This window comes from Cyclopterus lumpus, chromosome 6 (genome assembly GCF_009769545.1).
Source record: "Cyclopterus lumpus isolate fCycLum1 chromosome 6, fCycLum1.pri, whole genome shotgun sequence".
Taxonomy (NCBI): domain Eukaryota; kingdom Metazoa; phylum Chordata; class Actinopteri; order Perciformes; family Cyclopteridae; genus Cyclopterus; species Cyclopterus lumpus.
The window spans coordinates 24724096-24731390 of NC_046971.1; positions in this window are offsets into that span (position 1 = coordinate 24724096).

Consider the following 7295-nt stretch of genomic DNA (forward strand, 5'->3'; position numbering starts at 1 on the left):
AACCTCTTTTCCCTGGATGTCTGTTTGTAAAAAAGCAAAATCATACAAATGTACCGTGCGCTTATTTAGCAGTACTAAGTACTCTAAACTATAGTTTACCCATTTTCTTTTTGTTGCCACGTGCCAGTATTGGTAAATCAGTCGATTGATTGCAATATGTAACCCAAACTTCTAGCTCTGTTGCTCAGTAATGAAACTCAAACGTATTCCTACATTCACATCATGTTTCCTTCTACCAATCAGTATGTACTTTAGTACTCAGCAAACTTACACTGTAAATTGGGAAGAAATTGGCGTACCATATTCTGAAATGTTACCCACTACTAGAGAACCACTACTACTACTCATGCTGCAACAGTAGCCTACTGCTACTACTACTACTACTACTGCTACTACTACTACTACTACTACTACTACTACTACTACTGCTACTACTACTACTACTACTACTACTACTACTACTACTACTACTGCTGCTACTACTACTACTACTACTACTGCTACTGCTACTACTACTACTACTACTACTGCTACTGCTACTGCTACTGCTACTGCTACTGCTACTACTACTACTACTACTGCTACTGCTACTGCTACTGCTACTGCTACTGCTACTACTACTACTACTGCTACTGCTACTGCTGCTACTGCTACTGCTACTGCTACTGCTACTACTGCTACTGCTACTGCTACTGCTACTGCTACTGCTACTGCTACTACTACTACTACTACTACTACTGCTACTACTACTACTACTACTACTACTACTACTACTACTACTGCTACTACTACTACTACTTATACTACTACTACTACTACTACTACTACTACTACTTATACTACTACTACTACTACTACTGCTACTACTACTACTACTACTACTACTACTACTACTACTGCTACTACTACTGCTACTACTACTACTACTACTACTACTACTACTACTACTGCTACTACTACTACTACTACTACTACTACTACTACTACTACTACTACTGCTACTACTACTACTACTTATACTACTACTACTACTACTACTACTACTACTACTACTACTACTACTACTACTGCTACTACTACTACTACTACTACTCATGCTGCAACAGTAGCCTACTGCTACTACTACTACTACTACTACTACTACTACTACTACCGGTACTATTGCTCCTGTTACTACTACTGTTGCAACTATAAGGAATGGTATTCAGGCCTTTACTACTGCTGTTCTTAATATTGGTACTATTCCAAAAGATATTGCTTCCACAACGTCTGTCTTGCTATAACTATATCTATATAAGCACATGTGCTGCACAGAATAATACCTTGTCAAAGAGTATCTGGCTCAGATTTGGAGGACATTCAAGCACTTTAAGTCCATCTGCCTATCGGTTCTACCCTCCGTCTTCCTCTGCCCTCACCCCTCCTCCCAATAGCCCCTCTGGCTCACCCTTCTTCCCTCTCTTTGGGTTAATAGTTGTAATTAAAGTCCAGCCAGGGTTTGGTCAGTGCTTGGGAACAGTCGAAACGGGGGAACAATTCTGTCTTTTCATTCATGAAATTACCTCCTGGCCCCCCTCGCCCTCCACCCCCAAACCACCTGGCCAGGCCAACGCAGGAGAGACAGACACATATTTATATTACATTCAGCTCTGTGGGACACACTGGCACAGGCCGATTTACCCACCGCTCTGAGTGGATGTATAGATTTACATCCTGGCACTGGAGAATCAGTCAATGTGATATCCAGGTTCTAACAGTAAGGGGGATTTTGTAAATAGAGGTTTTGGAAAACATACAACAGATTCTCCTTCTGACACATTGTTTTACTATGTCATCACTGTCATTAAGCGGTTATTTCCACTGACAGCCCTATTCCTCTACAATCTCAATTCTCTCATTTTCTGTTTTTCTTATCCTGGCATTCTTAATTGTTAGTGTTAGTCAAAAATATTTTTAAATCCAATCCATGAGGTAAACTGTAATTTATTGGCATTGTACAACAGGGTTCCCCAATGAATTGCAGTCCCATTTTGCTATAATAGATAAAACACATAAACAAAAAAGACTCACAGCCTGAGGAAAGAAGCTGCGGGGAGGATGTGTTTTCTGTATCTCTTTCCAAACGGAAGTGGGCTGAATGGGCTGTGGCTGAGGTGAGTATTGTCTTTTAATATCTATTGCGGTCTTCATGGAATTCAAAATATGTGAATATATATATATATATTGATATATTGATATATCAATATATATATATATTTATAAATATATATATGGGCTGTGGCTGAGGTGAGTATTGTCTTATAATATCTATTGCGGTCTTCATGGAATTCAAAATATGTGAATATATATATATTTATATATATATATATATATATATATATATATAAATATATATATATATATATTGATATATCAATATATATATATATTTATAAATATATATATGGGATGTGGCTGAGGTGAGTATTGTCTTTTAATATCTATTGCGGTCTTCATGGAATTCAAAATATGTGAATATAAATATATATATTTATACATATATATATATTGATATATTGATTTATTGATTGATATATATATATATATATCAATATATATATAATAATAACTTCTTGGAGGAAAACATGCATTAGTTTTTTGAGTTTCCTCAAAAGATGAGAAAATGTCTGAATATTCACCAACTACTTCCTAACCGTCTGCTTGTTGATGAGAACAGAGACAGTAAAACCAAAATATTATGCATTCACTTTTTGCTACATTCAAGCTATTTGTGTTGGAGTGGAAATACGTACACTGTGCCATGACATGCCAATCCATTTTTGGTATCTTGGAATCTTTTCCCATGCACCTGTCCTTGATATACAAAATGATCATTTCATTCAGAGAAGTTAATTGTCACTGTACAGAAGTATCCCCATCAGATAGCAAGAAGTGAGGGAGAACTGACAGGTGGACCTGAGAAGGATGGAGGAACGTGTCTCAGTGTGGTCCAGGTGAACAGACTGGGGAGAGGGTGATGAATTACACCACTTCACCTGCCAGCTCACGGCCTCACTTCCTCACCTCCTGCTAATGTTAGCCTTGACATTATCAATGAGTCAAAGATGGGCAGGGAAATAAGGTAACACACTAAGGTGATTCAAACCTCCATGTTGATGTTATGATGTGAAACACAAAATACAGAATGCAAAAACTGAAACAAAATTACATTTCAGGTTAATTTGCCATGAGAGGGCTCTCTCGGTGCAGCACAAGATTATCTTTTACATGCCGTTATTATTTAATGAAGGAAGTTATGTAGCTGGGTGAAATCTAATAAAGTACTCACAGCTAAAGTAAAGTACAATTAGCCGTATTATTCATATTCAACAAAAGAAAAATGCTTTCCGATTATTACCTCCTTTAGCACTACCCTCAGGCCCACTACTGGTTCTAAGAACAGAACAAGTGTCATCGTGTTGCTCGTTTGCTCCAAAACTTGTTTTATTATAAATTACTCTTAATATTATTGGCAATTTCCCCTTTATTGGACAGTTTGACAGTGAAGATGCAGACTGGAAATATTGAATCAAACGTGGAGGTTGCGTTTGTGTAGCATACACTGCAACCGTACGGCTTGGAACCATTTGGTTCTAGACTATTCTTAGCCGATAACTGTAGCAAGGCTGCGTTTAATGCTGTGACTCCATCTCGAATGTAACGGAGGAGTATCTGCACTTTGTTGAAGAGAGTCGAGGAATGCAGTGAAGAACCAAAATGTGGAAAAGATGGTCCGTAACACCATAAACCCTGACAGGGAGGGCACTAGGAAACAACAAGCATGTCTCCTAGCAGTATGGTCTCATCCAGCAATCAAAGCATTTTATTAACCTACGAAAAAAAAAACGTGCCATAATTCGTAGATATTTCAGCCAGGAGAGCGCAGAACATTCCTCGTGTGAAACGAGAAGTCAATGTTGATGTTTTTGTCACGTAATTTATCACGTATTTCTGTAACAGCACCATAGTTCGTTAAACCCAAACGACGATCTTTATCTAACAAAGTAGTTTTGTTGCCCAAGACAGAAGTTTATTTTGAAAAAGACCCTTTCAGAAGAAAACGTATGAAAAAGGAGTACCTTTGCGACGGATATCATACAAACCGCTGTACGAGGACACGTTGCTCCTGGTAACAGACGTTGTGTTACTTGTTGTACTTTTGAATGTAATGAAATCTATGTAAACATTGCTACTATTAGCCAACAGTAGCCCCCACAAGCTGGTCATACCAGTGAGGCTATACTGTATATCTCTGAGCGTGTTGAGCAAGGTTGTGTTTTACTAACAAACTAATTTGTTATTTTGTCCCTCAAAAGTCACATGGTCTTGCTTTATGCTTATGATAGCCATCAACTTGTGCACTTTTTGACAAGAGCGTTGTGTCTATCTAATCCTCTTTACCTGAAGTCTCATAAGTAGCCCGTCTAATAGCAGGTTTTGTGTAAAAGGCAACCAGACCAGGCCGGTCCAGCGTGGCAGCGATGCCATGGAAAATCAAACAGGCCAGCGTTTCCTTTGAGGAAGGCCGAAGTCTTCAGACGGCCGCTCTCCTAACCGCTGTCGACCGTTTCCTAACAGTCTCCGTCTGCCTCCAGCGAGGGAAAAAGCAGCGCGTGTACATGCCAGGAGGCAGCACAGTGATAATGTACACACAGAGGCAGGAAACACACACACACACACACACACACACACACCTATTCTTTAGCTATTACTGAGTCAGTTAACTACTTCCTCCAGCAGTTAAAGCAGAAATGAGCAGCAGTTCTTGAATTTATTTAGTCCCGTCCAAGTGATTAGTTAACTCACTCACACACACTCACACACTCTCACACACACACCAAAAAAAATATTTTCTCTCTCTCACATTGCAAGTACGTTCACCACACAAGCAAGAACACACTCAAGTCTTTGTACGGCCTTTTCTGACTAATGTTGCTTATTTCAACGTTTCTAAAACTTCCATTCAGTTTATGTCCTTCTTGAACATTGATTGATTGATTGATTTGATCTCATGCCAGTACTTTCATTCATTCTTTTTCCAAAACCTCTACAACTACCTTCCAAACATGAAGCATGACTCAAAGCGTTATCCTAATAAATCGTATCAAATTTGAATCCTATACCGAGTTCAAATGTATAAATAGTTCTTTATGTGGGCCACCAGAAGACATATGTGTCTTATTGCTTTTTGCTTGTAGCAGCAATTTACATCATAAAGACATAGTCTCTTAGTGCAAAACATATTTTAAAACCCTTACCTTCCTGATCCGGTGGACCCTCTGTCTTTGTCTCCCCCTTAGGACTCCCCCCAGATCTCTGTCCGCCTGGTCCGTCCGCTGAGCCGGGACGTCCAGCCCTCTACTCTCCTCAGCACAGCACTCTCCTTGTTCTGTACCCCTCCTTCTACTAGCTCACACTACATCTTTCTTCCAGCCTGCTCGCTTAATTCAGGAGATCCCACATCCAAAAATACAGCAGGCAGCTTAAACCACTACCGTCCACCACTTCTCTGAGCCAGCCTCCCCGCTGCCTGCTCCTGCTCCTGCTCCGGCTCCTGCTCCTCCCCCTCCCCCTCCCCCTCCCCCTCCTCTCTCTGTCTCCCAAGACTGTCCCAGGGCATGCAGCCCCCCAGCTGAGATGTGATCAGAGGTGCTCAGCCAGCAGCTGATGCTGCTATAGTCTTGTGTCTGTAGCACACAGGTTGAGGGCAGTAGCTAGTCCGGTATCTGGTGCTCTCCATCCCTGCTCCTGACTGCCATCATGAGCATGGGGCCAAAGTGATGGTGAAGATCGCGGGCCAACGTGGGGAGCTTGAGCTTGGCCTCATCCTGAAGTCTGATTTGCTCTTGCGCCCTGCAACAAATGATGCCCAGGTTTCCTTACCTCCCCCCTCCCCCCCCCCCCCCCCCCCCCTCTTCTTCCTCTGTCCCGTGCTGCAGTATTACCTAGTCTCTGCATCCCTGTTTGCAGCAGAGCCTAAATCCTTCTTCCTACACTCCTCCTCTGTCACACTGTCCCGACTGGCTGGCAGACCAACGCGGCTGAGCTTCTCCTCCACAGCTCCCCTCTCTGTCTTCTATAACCCCTCTCTCCTCCCCCCCCCCCCCCCCCCCTTCTCTCCCTGGACACCCCAGCTAGCTCCCTAGCTCTCTGCAATGCAGCCAGCAGCCTCCAACAAGCCTGGGGACTGTTTGACCGGAGCCCCCTCTCCTCTCCACCTCTCGCCTGACTCAAAGCATCCTTTATGGGCTTATTTGTTTACCCTCCCTCTCCTCTAAACTCTGAGGCTGAGCTGCTGACGTGCTGCAGGTTCTCACACACACTGCACTACGCCACTGAGAATCGGTACATCCCAACGCATTTCATTTACATTAGGTCATAGAATGCTTATGACTTAAAGCAGGCTCAAATTGTTCAAACCTACAAGTATAGCCTCTCTCACACATTCTCCTTTATGGCTCCCTGACTGTAATGGTGAGAAACTATAATTACTGTATTAGACTTCTCGTGGTTTTACCAGCGCTTCAGCACTCCCTCTCTATGAGTGGGAAAACAGAGATTAACATGAACTGAAGGTCACATTACAGGCTTTGAATCATGCTTCTGCAGAGATACACCTATACGTCTTATATATATATAAATATTGTCCTTAGGTAAAGGGTGGGTATCAATACCTTTTTGGAATAAGCAGAAATAAACTAGTACCACGTAGTATTGACATTTCTCCAGACAAAATTATCATTTTTGTGCCCAGAAAAATACAAAGAAGGCCAATTCCTTTGTTCTTTCTTCAAAATCTACATTTAAATATATATTTACCAGGCAAATCAAATATTTTACAGGATATTTAACCTTTGCTTCTTTATAATACATGTAATACTTGACTTCTTTCTTTCAGGGCTTGTACAAAGTCAACATAGTAGTCCATGAACATGAGTTTACATGTAGTTACTCCCTCCTCGACCTCGTGGAGGTTAGTTTATGGCATTTTCTCGGTTACAGTTGTCGTCTCTTTGATTCATCAAAGTCTATTTGTTTGTATATCTTCTGCCGTATCAGAGAACAAGCAACAAACAACTGCAACAAACAGGGTAATGAGCATAACTGGCAAGTTTGAGCCCTAACTGTGGAGGCTAATATTACAACGCTGCATTCAAGGTCAAACTGACATCTTGTCATAATAAGTGCTCTGGGGCCCATCTATTGGTATTGATATCACTGTAGAAGTTCAGCTAAACAATACCCTGCTTACATGC